This window comes from Triticum dicoccoides, chromosome 1A, assembly GCF_002162155.2.
Source record: "Triticum dicoccoides isolate Atlit2015 ecotype Zavitan chromosome 1A, WEW_v2.0, whole genome shotgun sequence".
Taxonomy (NCBI): Eukaryota; Viridiplantae; Streptophyta; class Magnoliopsida; order Poales; family Poaceae; genus Triticum; species Triticum dicoccoides.
The window spans coordinates 348,511,139-348,530,889 of record NC_041380.1 but is presented as its reverse complement, the minus strand read 5'-3'; the positions used below and the strand labels follow the sequence as shown (position 1 = coordinate 348,530,889).

At 46.2% G+C, this 19,751-nt stretch overlaps 1 protein-coding gene across 1 annotated transcript in view; it reads right to left on the bottom strand.

The window, feature by feature from the left end:
• Positions 1-429: 429 nt before the first annotated feature.
• Positions 430-19,751, bottom strand: part of LOC119288428 (fatty acid desaturase DES2-like) — a 28,967-nt gene continuing 9,645 nt past the window's right edge. Inside the window, exon 3 of the transcript XR_005141207.1 lies at positions 430-535. The gene's annotated coding sequence lies outside the window, so the exon portion shown is untranslated. The remainder of the gene's footprint in view (positions 536-19,751) is intronic.

Sequence of the window (19,751 nt, the reverse complement as noted above, 5' to 3'; positions counted from 1 at the left end):
TATAGATGACTAAAGTGCAGAAAACTGAGTGTCCAAACATGCAGAATTATTTGTTTGACCAACAACTCCCCTATTTCAGTTTATTTTGAGGCCATACCAGGTTCAGAATAATAGCAATGCTAGACAAGACGATAATGAGCTTCTGACCATGTTGTTGAGCAGCAAGTAGTCGGAGAAGGCGTGGTGGCCGCACTCGTGGGCGATCACCCAGATGCCGTTCATGACGCAGCCCTACACGACCCAGTAGAGCGGACAGGCGCCCAGCTGTTGCATGCTCGGGAGTGTTGGGATCCAGACCAACGCGGCGTATAGGAGGGACGCGATGATGACAAGGTCATAGACCACATAGGAGAAGGACCTGATCACCGAGCACTGCAAGCAGTGAGGCGGGATTGCCTTCTTGATCTGGGCCAACGTAAATGCCGGCTTGTCCGTCGGCGCACGTTGGAAGATCTCACTGGCGCTAGCGCGGCCGAGCATCTCCTGCTTCTCCCGCTCCTTCTCCATCATTCTGCCGCCAGCAGCCATGATGTCGCTGACAAGAAAAAGCACTGGTGATCAGACAGTGTGGATGAAGGTATATATATAGTATATAATTCAAGAACGAATATATATTCTGCGTTGTGTGTGTATCTGTTTGTCAAATGAGGCTGAGCTAAACTTCAGTTCAGGTTCAATCATGTTTTAGACCCAATAAAAAAATGACAGGTTGGACTGGACCGGCTTTCATTCATGACAACACATGTCATTCAGTAAGCTGTACTTGGATCTGAAACTATAATTCAAGACTTTTGATTTGAAATTCAACCAAAAATACAACTGATTCAACACTGTAGGTCATATGTGTCACCAATGTAAAGAAGAGCTTGCAATCCGAGCCAATATAAAAGACATGCGTCATCCATAATGTTGCAAAACAAAAATCCTGAATTGGCTAGAAAATTAAGACTAAAAAGATCAACAAGTACAGAGAAAGGACTGATTTTGACAAGAAAAACTACTACTACAAGCTGCAAGAAAAACTACTACTACAATTTAATAATTGCACTGTAAAAAGAGCTTATGTTTCACAGTAAAAACTACTGCTACAATATGTAGATCTTTAGCAACGCTTCCACCTCACATTTTATGCTTCCACAAATACCAGGGAAGCCATTTGATGCACCCATCTGTAGAAGCCCTGTAGCGTCTGCTTCATTTGGTACAAGGAGATATCTCTCTTAAAAGATCTTAATGACAACCTTCACAAATTTCTTCAAAACTTTTATGACCATACTCTCTGCAACTGCAATCTACGCTTATCAAATTTCTTGAGCATTTAAATTTAAAGTAGCAAAAAAAGAAAAACACACCCTAAATCATCACGCATAAACTGGTTTGAATTATGGATGTGCCAAATAAGAGGTTTAGCTAAACACATTACTACAACACAGTAGTTCTAAAATTATTACACATGGAGTAAGCATGCTAACCTCTCCACCCTACATTCCAGGTATTTCTTCAAGAACATCAAACATTCAGGCTGAGCTCCTATTAATTTCAGGCAGGCAAGATAGTACTTCTTCTCTTGTTTGAACCTGTAAAAATGATTGTATGCATCCTAAGTGTATACAACATGATCTCTGAACACAATTTTATTCAAAGCATATGAAAAAAAATACTAATTGGACTAAGTGCTACAATCATCTTCTAAACCTAATCAAGGGAAACAACATGGAGCAAAAATCTCCAAATAACACACGGCCAAAGAGAAAGCTATTTTTATGCAGTGTTGTACAAGTTCAGAGAGAGAGAGAGAGAGAGAGAGAGAGAGAAGCTCACCTCGGTGTGTGACATCAGATGCAATCACTGACATGTGCGCAACCACCAAAGCTGCGACCGCAGTCTTGACCGCCCACACTCATCGGCTTGCCATCACCTCGCATCGACCGAGCCACCGCCTGGACCCAGGGATCTCCTCTTCCTCCTGCGGATCCGGGCCTGCTGCTTTGCAGCACGAAGGGCGAGCCTCCTAGAGAGGCTATGGCGGCAGCGAGGACGTGGGATGGAGACAGACGGCGTGTCGTAAGGGAGGACAAGGAAGAAAGGGAGGGGAACCGCAGGAGGATGGGGAGTTGGCTGTAACGCCCTCGATGTGGCTATATCTCCCACGTGTCGAAGCACGACTTAGAGGCATAACCGCATTGAAAGCAATGTCGCAAGTGAGGTAATCTTCACACAGCCCATGTAATACAAAAGGGAAAGAGATACATAGATGGCTTACAATCGCCACTTCACAACAATACATGAATAAAGCATTACAACATCCAAATACAATCAAGGTCCGACTACGAAACCAAAATAAAGAACAACCCCAAATGCGACAAGGTCCCCCGATCGACCCCAACTGGGCTCCACTACTGATCAACTGAAAACGAAACAAGACAAAGGACAAGATCTTCATCGAGCTCCTCCTTGAGCTTGGTTGCGTCACCTGCCGGTAACATCGGCACCTGCAAACTGGTTTTGGAAGTATCTGTGAGTCACGGGGACTCAGCAATCTCACACCCTCGCGATCAAGACTATTTAAGCTTATAGGAAGGGTAAAAGGTATGAGGTGGAGCTACAGCAAGCGACTAGCATATTTGGTGGCTAACATATACGCAAAAGATAGCGAGAAGAGAGGACAAAGCACGATCGATAAACTATGATCAAGAAGTGATCCTAGAGCAACATACGTCAAGCATAACTCCAACACCGTGTTCACTTCCCGGACTCCGCCGGAAAGAGACCATCACGGTTACACACGCGGTTGATGTATTTTAATTAAGATCAACTTCAGGTTTTCTACAACCGGACATTAACAAATTCCCATATGCCCATAACCGCGGGCACGGCTTTCGAAAGCTCAAATCCCTGCAGGGGTGTCCCAACTTAGCCCATCACAAGCTCTCACGGTCAATGAAGGATATTCCTTCTAGTGGGAAGACCCGACCAGGCTCGGAATCCTGGTTACAAGACATCCTCGACAATGGTAAAACAAGTCCTCGACAAAGGCAACTTGGAGACGGATGAAACAAACAACATTGAGAAAAACTTGAGTTGAACTTGCGGATGTTGATCGGATCCACTTGAAGAGGAATATGCTGGTTGAAAAGGATTGACATGACAAACTCGATGATCGGGAAGGATTAGTGTTCACATCGGGGTATGAGAACACCGCTTAGGAAAAGATATGGAATCAACATTTGACTTCGAAGCAACTCGAATACCACAACTCAAAACAAAAACAAAGGATTGGCTTGCAGAATAAGCCGGAACAAACATATGATAGAGATTTCGTCCGAAGTTTTCGTGGTGGGGCCTACACGGACTCGATCATACAGCACCATCATGTACAAGGCAGTGCACATGACATACGAAGCATCCCCGAGTCGACATAGCCAAGGACTCTTTAAGACACAACGAGACCACTGTAAAACCAACCGTGAATAGGCGGACCACTAGATGTCGAACCCCAATTTCATATCATACATCTGTCGGAAAGATATCCTAAGAGCTACTTGAATTCCCACTTATAAACTCTCGAAATTTTCCGGCTATGCAATCGGGTGTTGGGGATACAGGGGAAGCATAAAATCTCACCCAAACTAGCAAATCCTACATCCAGCTGTATCCATCCTTCAACACATAACCAAGAAACCTTCGGGAAGCGCCTACCTCAACCTTTGAATAGCATCCGTTATACGAGTTATGGCAATACTCATGAACTCCCGCCCCAGTACTGAGTGGTGTCAAGGTTATCTCACCAACAACTACATAAAAGAGATTTTCGATGTCGGCAAAACTAAACTCAGGTATTCCAGAACTGCAACAATAAAATTGTGACGACAACACCTCGGAGCTCAACTCCCCAGGACACTGCCACAAGCCCTAAATGTCAGGAGGCACCAAGAACAATGTTCTCATCACAAAACCATCGGAACGATTCCAAGATACCCGCGTGATCCTAAATTTTTTTTAGTGAAATTTGAGAAGAGAAGAGTCAAAACTCTACGTCGGGATGACTCACCAGAGCGACGAAGGGACAGAGGAGTAAAAAGAGTTCCTAACTCTCTGATATATATAATTCCTAAGTGACTCAAAACATTTCTCGACTCAATAACACCAGCGATTCGATCAAGCAGGGGGCTCCTAAGGTCGGGGAAGGCTCTGATTACCAACTTGTAACGCCCTCGATGCGGCTATATCTCCCACGTGTCGAAGCACGACTTAGAGGCATAACCGCATTGAAAGCAATGTCGCAAGTGAGGTAATCTTCACACAGCCCATGTAATACATAAGGGAAAGAGATGCATAGATGGCTTACAATTGCCACTTCACAACAATACATGAATAAAGCATTACAACATCCAAATACAATCAAGGTCCGACTAAGGAACCAAAATAAAGAACAACCCCAAATGCGACAAGGTCCCCCGATCGACCCCAACTGGGCTCCACTATTGATCAACTGAAAACGAAACAAGACAAATGACAAGATCTTCATCGAGCTCCTCCTTGAGCTTGGTTGCATCACCTGCTCGGTAACATCGGCACCTGCAAACTGGTTTTGGAAGTATCCGTGAGTCACGGGGACTCAGCAATCTCACACCCTCGCGATCAAAACTATTTAAGCTTATAGGAAGGGTAAAAGGTATGAGGTGGAGCTGCAGCAAGCGACTAGCATATTTGGTGGCTAACATATACGCAAAAGAGAGCGAGAAGAGAGGGCAAAGCACGATCGAGAAACTATGATCAAGAAGTGATCCTAAAGCAACCTACGTCAAGCATAACTCCAACACCGTGTTCACTTCCCGGACTCCACCGGAAAGAGACCATCACGGTTACACACGCGGTTGATGTATTTTAATTAAGATCAACTTCAGGTTTTCTACAATCGGACATTAACAAATTCCCATCTGCCCATAACCGCGGGGTGTCCCAACTTAGCCCATCACAAGCTCTCACGGTCAACGAAGGATATTCCTTCTAGCAGGAAGACCCGATCAGGCTTGGAATCCCGGTTACAAGACATCCTCGACAATGGTAAAACAAGTCCAGCAAGACAGCCCGATGCGCCGACATCCTGAAAGGAGCTGCACATATCTCGTTCTCAGGGCAACACCGGATGAGACATCCTACGAGTAAAACCAGCCCTCAAGTTTCCCCGAGGTGGCCCCGCAGTCTACTCAGTTCGGACCAACACTTTGACAAGCACTGGCCCGGGGGGGTTAAAATAAAGATGACCCTTGGGCTGGCCTAACCCAAGGGAAAAAGAGGCTAGGTGGCGAATGGTAAAACCAAGGTTGGGCCTTGCTGGAGGAGTTTTATTCAAAGCGAACCGTCAAGGGGTTCCCATTATAACCCAACCGCGTAAGGAACGCAAAATCCGGGAACATAACACCGATATGACGGAAACTAGGGCGGCAAGAGTGGAACAAAACACCCGGCATAAGGCCGAGCCTTCCACCCTTTACCAAGTATATAGATGCATTAATTAAATAAGAGATATTGTGATATCCCAACAAAATATTCATGTTCCAAACATGGAACAAGCTCCAATTTTCACCTGCAACTAACAACGCTATAAGAGGGGCTGAGCAAAGCGGTAACATAGCCAAACAACGGTTTGCTAGGACAAGGTGGGTTAGAGGCTTGGCTCAACAATATGGGAGGCATGATAAGCAAGTGGTAGGTATCGCAGCATAGGCATAGCAAAAGAGCGAGCAATTAGCAAGCAAAGATAGAAGTGATTTCGAGGGTATGGTCATCTTGCCTGAAATCCCGCAAGGAAGAAGAACGAGTCCATGAAGAAGACAAACGGACGTAGTCGAACAGGTCCTCAGAAACGCAATGTTATTGGAACCAACCAGAAGAAGCAACACCGGAAAGAAGCACACAACAAAGTAAACAACCAACACATGAACATGGTATGATATGCGGGATGCGGTATGCGATGCATATGCATGATTGCAAAGGAATGATTGAACCTGGCCTCAACTTGGAAATCAAAGAGTGCCACTGGAAAGGTGAGGTGATTTCGGTTCAAATTGATATAAAGATCGCCGGAATCGGATGCACGGTTTGGAAATGGCAAGCAAAACAAATATGGCACCGGTCTGCGATAAGCAGCAAGTAGCCATCTAAATGCAGTATGTTAAATATGCTACAACACTCAAACATGGCAAAAAAATACATGGCAGGGATCCACTCAAGAAGCTTAACAAAAGATAAACACTGAGCTATGGCTAAATCACTCAATAACAGGTGCAAACAAGCATGGCAAAAGTGCAAATGATAACAGGTTTCAGACTTAGTGAAATTAACACAAGTCTGGAATTTATCATCAGGAGGCACACTTTAGAGCATGGAAAGTACAAGCTACAGGAACATAACATGGCAAAGCAAGGCATGGCATGAAGCTACTCAGAGCACTTAACAAAAGTCCCTTAGTGACCTTGAGCCAAAAGGGATCAGAAAATATAATTGCAAGCATATGAACATGGCAAAAACATAAACAGATTCAGACTTTGTGAAAAACTGGAGCATGCAAAACAGTTAACGAGTAGGCATGTTTACGAGCTCGATGCACTCACTACAAAGCATTACATGACAAACTAAGCATACACCCATCAACAAGACAAGCATAGAAGCTAGGCATGGCAAGAACAACAACATAGCATGCACAGATCAATAGCAACAACCTCGGCAAAATCGCTAAACATGTTAACGATCTGCCAGGAACATTTTATAGCAAAAGTAGAGCTCGATTGACTCAAGTTAGGGTGCTCCATAATTGCAAACAAAGAAACGGATGGATAGAGCACCACAATGTTAACAAAGCATCCTTACTGGTCATCCTCAAAAGAGGCACGGATCACTAGGAAACAACATGAACATATGGCATAATAACAAAAACAGGACAAGGACTTGGTGAAATTCTAAGTCCCTGAAATCAGCGTTACCGATTACGCTACTTTGCAAACTTGTGCTAGTCACCACAAATATCACAAAAATACATGGCAAGCACCTCTGTAAAGATGGCATGGCATATAACAAAACACATGTTGAGCTCAGGATCATAGCATGCACACATTAATCATGGCAAAAATGACAAAATGCCATTTGATGAAACAGATCTGGCAAATTCCTCACATAGCCCTCTTCTAACAGCATTTCGGGCATCAAGATGAGCTCAAATGAAAATGATGCAATGAGATGAAACGATGTACTCATCGAGGCGAACATTTTGATATGCTACACGCAAGAATCGGAGCAACGGGTGATAAGTTGTGACATGATGAAGATAGCAAAATAATTAACAAGATCTGGGACTTAGTGAGATTATACCCCACGAAAAGTTAACGGGCCGGATCTGGAGCTGGGCCTGCTCTGGCGCGCTGCATTGGGCCAGGGAGCTGGGCCGGCCCATGCGGTAGGTCAACGGAGCCGGGGAGGGAACGGCTGGATCGGGCTCCTCCCGATCCATGGCGGCGGCGGCGCTGGAAGTCTCCGGCGAGGATAGCGAGGTCCGGCGAGGCGGCAGGCCTCCGGTCGGAGGTGAGGGCGCAGCGGTCGCCGGCGAGGTCTGCCTGGCAGAGGAAGATGGCCGCGGGCGCGGGCTGCTCCGGTGGGTGAGCTCCGGCACCGCGGGGCCGATCTCGGGCAGGAGCTGCGGTGGCGCGCGGGCTCGGAGGCGTTGGCCGGCACCGGCGACGAGGCTCAGAGGCGGCGGGGCGACGACTCCATGGCGGCGGGGTCGCGGGATCTCACCTGCAGGTGGCGGCGGCGGCCGTTTGGGCTCCGCGGGCCCGATCCGTGCCCGGCGGGCCTAGCGCGATGGAGGAGGAGAGAAAGGACGGCGGCGCTGACGTGGCACACCGTGGTTGGCCGCGGCGGGCGGCGCGGACATGTCCGTCGGCCAAGAAGAAATGGCCGGCGGCGCGCGGAGGAGGAGGTTAGGGTTTTGTCCGCGAATTTCGGAGGGGGTCACTTATTTATAGGTAGAGGGAGCTAGGAGAGTCCAAATGAGGTGCGGTTTTCGGCCACGCGATCGTGATCGAACGACCGAGATGATGGAGAGGGTTTAGGTGGGTTTTGGGCCACTTTGGAAGGGTGTTGGGCTGCAACACACACGAGGCCTTTCCGGTTCCTCGGTTAACCGTTGGAGTATCAAACGAAGTCTGAATGGCACAAAACTTGACAGGCGGTCTACAGGTAGTAAACCAAGGCTGCATGACAAGTCTCAGTCCAATCCGAAAATGTTTAGCACCCGCACACGAAAAGAGGTAGAAAGGGACACCGGGTGACATAGGAGCACCGGATTACAAAACGGACAACGGGAAAATGCTCGGATGCATGAGACGAACATGTATGCAAATGAAATGCACATGATGACATGATATGCAATGCATGACACGCAAACAATGACAAGGCAACAACAGCGAATAACTGGAAGACACCTGGCACATCGGTCTCGGGGCGTTACACTGGCCGTGAGACGAGACAAGCAAGGACGGGAATTGTTGCGGCGCACGCGGAGAGGATTTGGGCAGGGGCGGCGCGGATCTGGTGGATGGAGTAGCCCTCATCGCCCACCTCCCCTGTCCATTCATCCCGCCACCGAGCTCACAAGGGCGGCGAGGAATAGCAGGCGGCGGTGAGGCTCCTGGGGAAGGCCGTGGCGAGGCAAGGAGGAGGGATGGAGGAGGCGGGAGAGGCTGTGGGGACCGAGGGGAAAGGGGGGTAGGGTTTGGGTGGTGGCTGGTGCGGGAGTGGGAAGAGGCGAGGATGGATTGGCTGCGGGATGCGCGGTGCGGGGTGTAGATTGGCCAAAACCTCATGCACGCGGCCACCGCCAACCCAGCCAACAAGTGCGTGAGACGAGCCCACTCGTCATTGGCCGGTCAAAACAACTGCGAGGTGAAAATCGTGTTTGACCATGAGGTGAAGATCTGACGGCCTAGACACGCCATAAAGCCAGATCCGACGGCTGACGAAGGCCGAATCGAGGGAGCCTCCTAGGAGCGAGTTGGCTAGCCTCTGTATAGTTTTAAATATTGATGGGTTGCCTTTTACGGTTGCACATGATGATTTTGATGAATATGTTGGGGAACGTAGTAATTTCAAAAAAATTCCTACGCACACGCAAGATCATGGTGATGCAAAGCAACGAGAGGGGAGAGTGTTGTCTACATACCAACGCAGACCGACTGCGGAAGCGATCACACAACATAGAGGAAGTAGTCGTACGTTTTCCCGATCCGACCGATCCAAGCACCGTTACTCCGGCACCTCCGAGTTCTTAGCACACGTACAGCTCGATGACGATCCCCGGGCTCCGATCCAGCAAAGCGTCGGGGAAGAGTTCCGCCAGCACGACAGCGTGGTGACGATCTTGATGTTCTACTGTCGCAGGGCTTCGCCTAAGCACCGCTACAATATGATCGAGGTGGAATATGGTGGCAGGGGGCACCGCACACGGCTATGGAACGATCACGGGGATCAATTGTGTATCTAGAGGTGCCCCCTGCCCCTGTATATAAAGGAGCAATGGGGGAGAGGTGCGGCCAGCCTTGGGGCGCGCCAGGAGGAGTCCTACTCCCTCTGGGAGTAGGATTCCCCCCCACCAATCCTCGTTGGAATAGGAATCCTCAAGGGGGGGGAAGAGAGAGGGGGGCTGGCCACCTCTCCTAGTCCTAATAGGACTAGGGGAGGGGGAGGCGCGCGGCCACCTAGGGCTGCCCCTTTCTCCTTTCCACTAAAGCCCACTAAGGCCCATTTAGCTCCCGGGGGGTTCCGGTAACCTCCCGGTACTCCAGTAAAAATCCCGATTTCACCCGGAACACTTCCGATATCCAAACATAGGCTTCCAATATATCAATCTTTATGTCTCAACCCTTTCGAGACTCCTCGGCATGTCCGTGATCACATCTGGGACTCCGAACAACCTTCGGTACATCAAAATGCATACACTCATAATAACTGTCATCGTAACGTTAAGCGTGCGGACCCTACGGTTCGAGAACAATGTAGACATGACTGAGACACTTCTCCAGTCAATAACCAATAGCGGGACCTGGATGCCCATATTGGCTCCTACATAGTCTACGAAGATCTTTATCGGTCAGACCGCATAACAACATACGTTGTTCCCTTTGTCATCGGTATGCTACTTGCCCGAGATTCGATCGTCGGTATCCAATACCTAGTTCAATCTCGTTACCGACAAGTCTCTTTACTCGTTCTGTAATACATCATCCCGCAACCAACTCATTAGTTGCAATGCTTGCAAGGCTTATGTGATGTGCATTACCGAGAGGGCCCCAGAGATACCTCTCCGACAATCGGAGTGACAAATCCTAATCTCGAAATACGCCAACCCAACATCTACCTTTGGAGACACCTGTAGAGCTCCTTTATAATCACCCTTTTACGTTGTGACGTTTGGTAGCACACAAAGTGTTCCTCCGGTAAACGGGAGTTGCATAATCTCATAGTTATAGGAACATGTATATGTCATGAAGAAAAGCAATAGCAACATACTAAACGATCGGGTGCTAAGCTAATGGAATGGGTCATGTCAATCAGATCATTCAACTAATGATGTGACCTCGTTAATCAAATAACAACTCTTTGTTCATGGTTAGGAAACATAACCATCTTTGATTAACGAGCTAGCCAAGTAGAGGCATACTAGTGACACTATGTTTGTCTATGTATTCACACATGTATTATGTTTCCGGTTAATACAATTCTAGCATGAATAATAAACATTTATCATGATATAAGGAAATAAATAATAACTTTATTATTGCCTCTAGGGCATATTTCCTTCAGTCTCCCACTTGCACTAGAGTCAATAATCTAGATTACACTGTAATGATTCTAACACCCATGGAGCTTTGGTGCTGATCATGTTTTGCTCGTGGAAGAGGCTTAGTCAACGGGTCTGCAACATTCAGATCCGTATGTATCTTGCAAATCTCTATGTCTCCCACCTGGACTAGATCCCGGATGGAATTGAAGCGTCTCTTGATGTGTTTGGTCCTTTTGTGAAATCTGGATTCCTTTGCCAAGGCAATTGCACCAGTATTGTCACAAAAGATTTTCATTGGACCCGATGCACTAGGTATGACACCTAGATCGGATATGAACTCCTTCATCCAGACTCCTTCGTTCGCTGCTTCTGAAGCAGCTATGTACTCCGCTTCACATGTAGATCCCGCTACGACGCTTTGTTTAGGACTGCACCACCTGACAGCTCCACCGTTTAATGTAAACACGTATCCGGTTTGCGATTTAGAATCGTCCGGATCAGTGTCAAAGCTTGCATCAACGTAACCTTTTACGGTGAGCTCTTTGTCACTTCCATACACGAGAAACATATCCTTAGTCCTTTTCATGTACTTCAGGATGTTCTTGACCGCTGTCCAGTGATCCACTCCTGGATTACTTTGGTACCTCCCTACTAAACTTATAGTAAGGCACACATCAGGTCTGGTACACAGCATTGCATACATGATACAGCCTATGGCTGAAGCATAGGGAACATCTTTCATTTTCTCTCTATCTTCTGCAGTGGTCGGGCATTGAGTCTGACTCAACTTCACACCTTGTAACACAGGCAAGAACCCTTTCTTTGCTTGATCCATTTTGAACTTCTTCAAAATCTTGTCAAGGTATGTGCTTTGTGAAAGTCCAATTAAGCGTCTTGATCTATCTCTATAGATCTTTATGCCTAATATGTAAGCAGCTTCACCGAGGTCTTTCATTGAAAAACTCTTATTCAAGTATCCCTTTATGCTATCCAGAAATTCTATATCATTTCCAATCAGCAATATGTCATCCACATATAATATCAGAAATGCTACAGAGCTCCCACTCACTTTCTTGTAAATACATGCTTCTCCGAAAGTCTGTATAAAACCAAATGCTTTGATCACACTATCAAAACGTTTATTCCAACTCCGAGAGGCTTGCACCAGTCCATAAATGGATCGCTGGAGCTTGCACACTTTGTTAGCTCCCTTTGGATCGACAACATCTCGCGCATTAGCACCTTCCCCGGCCGGGTTGTTCCCCCGTGGAGAATCTCGGTGACGCGCACTACTGGACACGGCCGGTTCGTCTTCCACGTGTCTGCTATAACTACGACTTGGGCGGGGAGTGGAATGAATCCTCTCATGGCTGTGTGAATACGCTTGCTGTTGATTCAGTGCTGTCTGAAGGAGATCCCTGGCCCAACGCGCTTCCACTGCAACTGGTGATTCGCCGTCAGTTGGGAGAGCCGCCAGGCGTGAAGCGGCGGCCACAATATTATCCAACGGGTTGGAATAATGCCCGGGCGGCGTTGATGATACAATGTTGTTCTAGCGAGGCAGGTCTGTTGCGTGTGGCTGAACCGGTGCTCCTGCTTCCGGTGCCCCCGCCCGGTTTGGCACGGGCTGGTTACCAGCTCCTGCACCTGGCATGTTGAAAAGATTCTGCGGCTCATAAACCGACGGGAGACGCGATCGGTACCTTCTTCTCATGACCTCCTCTGAAGCATCCTGATCCAGTCTAATCCGATAAGCCTGTGCTTCCAACTCGGCCCGCTCTGTGGCCATCCTGGCGTTCTCTGCTGCCAGGTCCGCTTTAGCCTGGGCTATCTGATCTTTCACCTTTAGAATCTTCGCATCGTGTTGATCCCGGGCTTCTGCCTCTACCTCCGCGGACATCAATGCCGCTAGAGCGTCAAACAAATCAGACAAAACTTGGGCCGGAGGCGGCGCCGAGCTTCCTGCCCCTGCTGGCATGGCCATCGTTGAACCGGAGAGCATTGCTGCGGCGATAGATGAATGAGGTGCTGGTCGTGTGCCGGCCATGAAGACAGCGACCCGGTTTGGCGGACCAGGGGAATCCGGAATACTGTTTCCCTCGGGTCCTCCCTCAATCCGGCCGTCCTGCAACTGGTAAAGCGATTCGGTTTCTCCAGAAGACTCGTCACCGCTGCGGACTATGGTTTCTCCATCGGAGACCGACTCCTCCTCATACCCCGAACCATGGATGACACCTACGAAAACATGCCTTGCCTCAGGCTGAATCGGTGAAGAACTTGCACGCCGAGCCGTTTCGATGATGTCGGTGCAGGTGCCCGGCTCGGGGGCCGGTTCACCGATCTTGCCGATGAAGACGTGAATCCCACCAAAGGGGACCCGGTACCCGTATTCGATTAAATCGGCCTCGGGACCCCATCCTGCGTTGTCGATGTAGAGCTTTCCACGGCAGCTTTTCGTCATCCGACCCATGGCGTATCCCTTGAGTCCATCGAAGCTGCCCTTCAAGAACTCCAAACCACCATGCGATAGCCCCACGGTGGGCGCCAACTGTCATGGAATTGTCACGGCACATGTCCTCATGAAAGGACTTAGTCGTGGAGCCATCACTACGGGTTAGCTTGAAGGGGTTAAACTGGACAAGGGGACACGAGAGTTTTATACTAGTTCGGCCCCTTCGATGAAGGTAAAAGCCTACATCTAGTTTGATTGGTATTGCTGGGGTTTCGAAGGCCAGGGAGCGAATCCGCTTTGTCTGGCTTCGGGTTGTTGTTTTTCTGTCCCTAAACCGCCGTCGGGTCACCCCTTTATATACTCGGGAGGACCCCGGCCGGTCTACAGAGTCCCGAGGCTGGCTCATACAAGTGTCCGCCTTGGTCTCTTCTTTCCTATCTTACAATGCAAGTTTATACAATCATGGCGGTTTACTATCATGGGCCCTAAATCGCCTGCGGGCTCTGGGCCTCTAAGCTTCATACGTAAAGCGCCATCTTATGGGTTTCCTTGGGCTTCAGTATAGCTGAAGGTGAACCGGCCCCTCCTGGGCGGTTTACCCTCAGAGGTTATATCCTCAACAGGCAGGATGCCGGAAAAGGCCACTAGATGGGATCTCACGGGTACAGAAGGTTGCGGCGGTGGAAAAGTGTTTTCGTGGATGCTTCTGGTGGTTTGGGAATATATGTGAATATATAGGCGAAAGAATTAGGTCAGGGGAGTCACAGGGGGGGGCCCACAAAGCAGGGGCGCGCCCTACCCCCTGGGCACGTGGCCGCCTCGTGGCTCCTCTGACTTGAACTCCAAGTCTCCTGGGTGTCTTCTGGTCCAAGAAAAATCATCGCGAAGGTTTTATTCTGTTTGGACTCCGTTTGGTATTCTTTTTCTACGAAACTCAAAAACAAGGAAAAACAGAAACTGACACTGGGCTCTAGGTTAATACGTTAGTCCCAAAAATAATATAAAATAGCATATTAATGCATATAAAACATCCAAAACAGATAATATAATAGCATGGTACAATCAAAAATTATAGATATGCCAGAGACGTATCATTCTTCATACCTAGTTCAATCTTGTTACTGGCAAGTCTCTTTACTCGTTCTGTAATACATCATCCTGCAACTAACTCATTAGTCACTTTGCTTGCAAGGCTTCTTATGATGTGTATTACCGAGAGGGCCCAGAGATACCTCTCCGATACTCGGAGTGACAAATCCTAATCTCGATCTATGCCAACTCAACAAACACCTTCAGAGATACCTATAGAACATATTTATGATCACCCAGTTACGTTGTGACTTTGATAGCACACAAGGTATTCCTCCGGTATCCAGGAGTTGCATAATCTTATAGTCGAAGGAATATGTATTTGACATGAAGAAAGCAGTAGCAATAAACTGAACGATCATTATGGTAAGCTAATAGATGGATCTTGTCCATCACATCATTCACCTAATGATGTGATCCCGTTATCAAATGACAAATCATGTCTATGGTTATGAAACCTTAACCATCTTTGATCAATGAGCTAGTCTAGTAGAGGCTCACTAGGGAAACAGTATTTATTTATGTATCCACACACATGTATTTAAGTTTCTGGTCAATATAGTTCTAGCATGAATAATAAACTTTTATCATGATTAAGGAAATATAATAATAACCATTTCATTGTTTCCTCTAGGGCATATTTCCATCACTCCTCACTTCCAATATAGATAGGGGCTTCTAGTTGCTTCCGCATCCATTCCTCTGTGAATTTCTGAATTACTTCGGATCGCAGCTCCATCACATTCCCCCGAATGCCATGGTTTATCTGTTTGCATTCAGTTCTCTTTGCAAAAAATACATCGGATGTCCTCCCCATTGGGCCTTTTTCAAACATATCTTCTCTTGTCAATCTCAAACCATCAAAGGCCGAATGGGGAGGACAAATGATAAGACAAAATTGTCCGAGTGATGATAAGACCAAAGTTATCCAATTATGCGCGGGTTAGGAGTCCAAGTGAAGAGCTCATGCACTTTTCCGGCAATTAGATTTCCGGGGACTATCAAGTTGTGGCAGAATACCTGGTTCTACAGCAAGGACATTCTGACCAGTGATTCTCAAATAGGTCTCCCGATCTATACTTGCAATAGAGTTGAGCCTCCGAAAATGCTTAGGCTTGCTAAGATCGAAAAAACTAAAGTTGATATCCTGCTGGACGCTTTTGTCGGCATAAAGAGGGTTGGCGTTGATGGTATTGACCTGCTGGAGGTCTTTATCATTCGTCGTTATCAGCCACTTTGGGAGAGGGTGAGGCCTATGTATATATACGAGGGCATGAGCGACCTGGTACCTGCACACCAAACAGGGTAATGTAGCACTTTCGCAGAAGTATCCCAATGAGTAACCGTCCAAACAAAGAGCGGAGGAGAGTATTTATGGAGGCATTTCTATCACACACAAGGTATCATAGTTCTAGTGTGAAGTATCGCTTGAGCTTCTACAAATACTATTACTATCATTGGTAAACGATAAACTAAATATGCTAGTAAAAAGAGGATTTACAGGTGTCTACTAAATAACTAATAAAAGTAAATAACAAGAGCTTAGAATGTAAATGGTGTTTCCTGCAATGAAGAGATTAGGTGCGGAGAGATTTCAGTTCATGGTAAGAATATATGAATTTTGGCAGTGCGACGGTAATACCAGTTACCTTGTATTGTACTCATGGTATTTGATATAAACTTTCCATAGGCTATTCTCCCTAGAGTCATGAAACTCCTCCACTAAGGCTTACATTTCATTCTATGGTCCCGCTTCTCCGCTGCCACAAAGTGGTCGTTTCCACAATTAAGGTCATAAGACCGGAACCAAGCATTAAGTTCAGTGGATAGTTGTTATCTCATATTTTCTTCAGTTCTCATAGATATCTCTACCCATCACACCAGAGATCACGGAGTTCCTAAACAATATGTGTTACATGTGTAGGTGTTGAGATCATGTTGCCTGGGCCCTTAAATTGGCAACACGCATAGAGTTCACCACAATATAACAGCATACTAAATAGACTGTACTACTACGAATTCAAATGAAAACATATAAGATAGGCACATAAGAATCTTACCACTCACCTATATCTCCTTCACCTACGGGAATTACTCACACAACATAAGAGGGGAGTCAATCACAACAGAAAGAAAAACCATGAAAACCATATCGATAATATTGAGGGGATCCACAATGAGATAAAATGGTACTCAAATAGTCTTGATCTGAGATGAGATGGAGCAGAGATTACAAGTTCCAATCCCTCTTACGATTGTGAAGGAGGTGATGATGATGATGATGGAGATGAAAGGACCAAAAACTACGATGATCTTCTCCTCTCCTATTCTGGATGGTGTGGCGCCGGCTAGAGTTCTCTTCTCCTCATGGCCCCTTCACGAAAGTTACTTGTATAGATGAGGAGGGGTCGTGGGCACTCCAAACGACCGCTCAAATGAGCACGTGCAGTTGTATGAAACGTCATCTTTCACTCTGGTACACCTGTTGACAGTGCTCTCTTCAGAAAAGTTGCTCCAATTGACTTGATTTGCACCAATCTCCTTTGATTTCCTTCCAAATGTGATATTTTCTACCATCCAAAGGACAAAGTAGATCTTCCTCCCTTTTGTTTGATTAGCATTATAAATATCCAAAGAATAACAAAAATCCGATGAAACCAAATGGAAATCACTATGAAAAACATCGTAAATTCTCGAGCCATCAGCTCCCCCAAGCTCAAGATTTGCTCGTCCCTGAGCAAACAAGAAATCAAGAGAGTGAACAGGAGCTTGGTTGAATGGAAAGAACTTTACCGACTCAGGAAAATACACCATATCCATCCTCTCTTATCCTGCAAGGTCATTAAAGAAAATATTTGCAATTGAATAGCTGCACCTAAACTCGTTGCCTAACCACGTATAGTCTCATACCATTAGTTATAATTTCTTAAAACATTTTTTCTTCGCTAACCAAGTTTTTAGGAAAATGAAGGTGTTCTTCAATTAGATTGATATTCAACTTAAGCTTAATTGTCAAAATACATTTAAAAGGTTTGGAGATCGAAGATAGCAAACTCAAGTTTTTCATTACCACCCACTAATGCCTCCTAGTCATGGCTCTCCGACACTTCTCTCAGTTATTATTCTTCAAGATTTCAACTCTAGGTAACGAGGTTATGCCAACATTCACTATATGCAATTGGGTTCCGTCATGGTTTAATTTCATGCACTATGGATCAAGAATGGTTGTCTCTTTCGAGCTTAGTGATCAATGCTTTTATTTACCACTTACACACTTCCTTGGGGAAGGTCGATCATTTACCACACAATCCCCAAGTTTGTGATAGAGCTCCAGTTATGCGGATTATCTCAACATATAGCAATGAGACATAAAGCCAGCCTTGGGCTGGAGCTCCATGATTTATGTATTGCAAATAAATTTTGGCATAACCTCAACCACTTCAAATATTTAGCCCTTTAAACAACTCCATCAATAGGTGTCATCAAGTCAATCAAAATCAGCGTGTGGAGTTGAATTGTTTAAGTACTTGTTCTCTTCGAAAGCTCCCGTCCTCTATTTTTTATTAATCTTTCATTAAATAAAACATGTTTTCCCACAAGGTTTGACTAGCAAAATCTAGAATTGGGAGTTATGACTAGATGATATTCAACTAACACGGGGAACTAATTCAAGTGCAGCCAGTCTACTGAAAATTCCTTCTCAAATAATATTGCGAGACAGGGGATTATGTATATGTTATACCTTCTCACGCTGGCTCATTCTTCCCCTTCATCAAGTCCCAATTCATCTTCTTCATTTCCTCTCGCTAGCGGAGAACAAACCTGTAGGCTCCAAGAAAACAAACCAAAGAGAACTACAACAAGGCAAGACCAAAATGTGCTCCTCATCCTATTACGCAAACTGAAAATAAACATTAAAAATACAAAACAAATAAAAGAAAAATAAATATGCATGCATGGATAACTAGGGGATGAGCTCCCCCAAGCTTAGACTCTTGGCCTACTATCTAGTCCATGTCCTTGTCATCGTTGTCCCCTTGGCCAAAGTGTGGCCACTGGAAGGATGGGCCACTAGAGGACGGACCTCCTGCTCCAGGGTGTGGCTGCCAGAAAGAAAAGAGGGACTGCATGTTCCCACTCAGTAGGTTAATGTTGTTGTTGGCCTCACGGAGGTCCGTACGGATCCCTCCTACCTGCTGTTGTAGCTGTTGAAACTCAAACCTAAGCACATGGTCATGAGGCTACCAAAAATGAACCTGCGGTGCATATTGTGGTGGAAAGTTGGGTGCGCGCTAAGGTGCATTTCCCCATGCATCCCAACCTTGGACCGGACCTGCTGCTGCAGTGTCCCACTTTGGAGCGGGTTCGAGTTGAGCGATGTTCCCGAAACCAGCCTTATGGCGTTACTCGTTGATCTCGTCAATAGAGAGTACCCACATATCTCGCGTAGAAACAGTAAGGGCAAACGAACATCAACACTTTGTGTGTTAGGTAGGGGGCATTTGTAGCAATGCTCGCCTTGCACAGTCCCAATGAAGTGAGTGTATGTCATAATTCAACGGTTGAATTTCGTAGCTCCTGGGACGTGTTGAATAGCATCAATATCGAGGCCGAAGTGCTCGGCAAGCTGAGTCACTATGCCTCCCACAACAATAGTTCCCCTCGGTTGCTTGTGCTACCTACCGAGGTGATGCATAATAAAATCTCTCAAGTTAGGCTTGGAGGTGTAATTGAAGGAAATATGCCCTAGAGGCAATAATAAAGTTATTATTTATTTCCTTATTTCATGATAAATGTGTATTATTCATGCTAGAATTGTATTAACCGGAAACATAATACATGTGTGAATACATAGACAAACAAAGTGTCACTAGTATGCCTCTACTTGACTAGCTCGTTGATCAAAGATGGTTATGTTTCCTAACCATGGACATGAGTTGTAATTTGATAAACGGGATCACATCATTAGGAGAATGATGTGATTGACTTGACCCATTCCGTTAGCTTAGCACTTGATCATTTTAGTTTACTGCTATTGCTTTCTTCATGACTTATACATGTTCCTATGACTATGAGATTATGCAACTCCCAATTACCAGACAAACACTTTGTGTGCTACCAAACGTCACAACGTAACTGGGTGATTATAAAGGTGCTCTACAAGTGTCTCCGATGGTACTTGTTGAGTTGGCATAGATCGAGATTAGGATTTGTCACTCCGATTGTCGGAGAGGTATCTCTGGGCCCTCTCGGTAATGCACATCACTATAAGCCTTCCAAGCAATGCAACTAATGAGTTAGTTGTGGGATAGTGCATTACGGAACGAGTAAAGAGACTCGCCGGTAGCGAAATTGAACTAGGTATTAAGA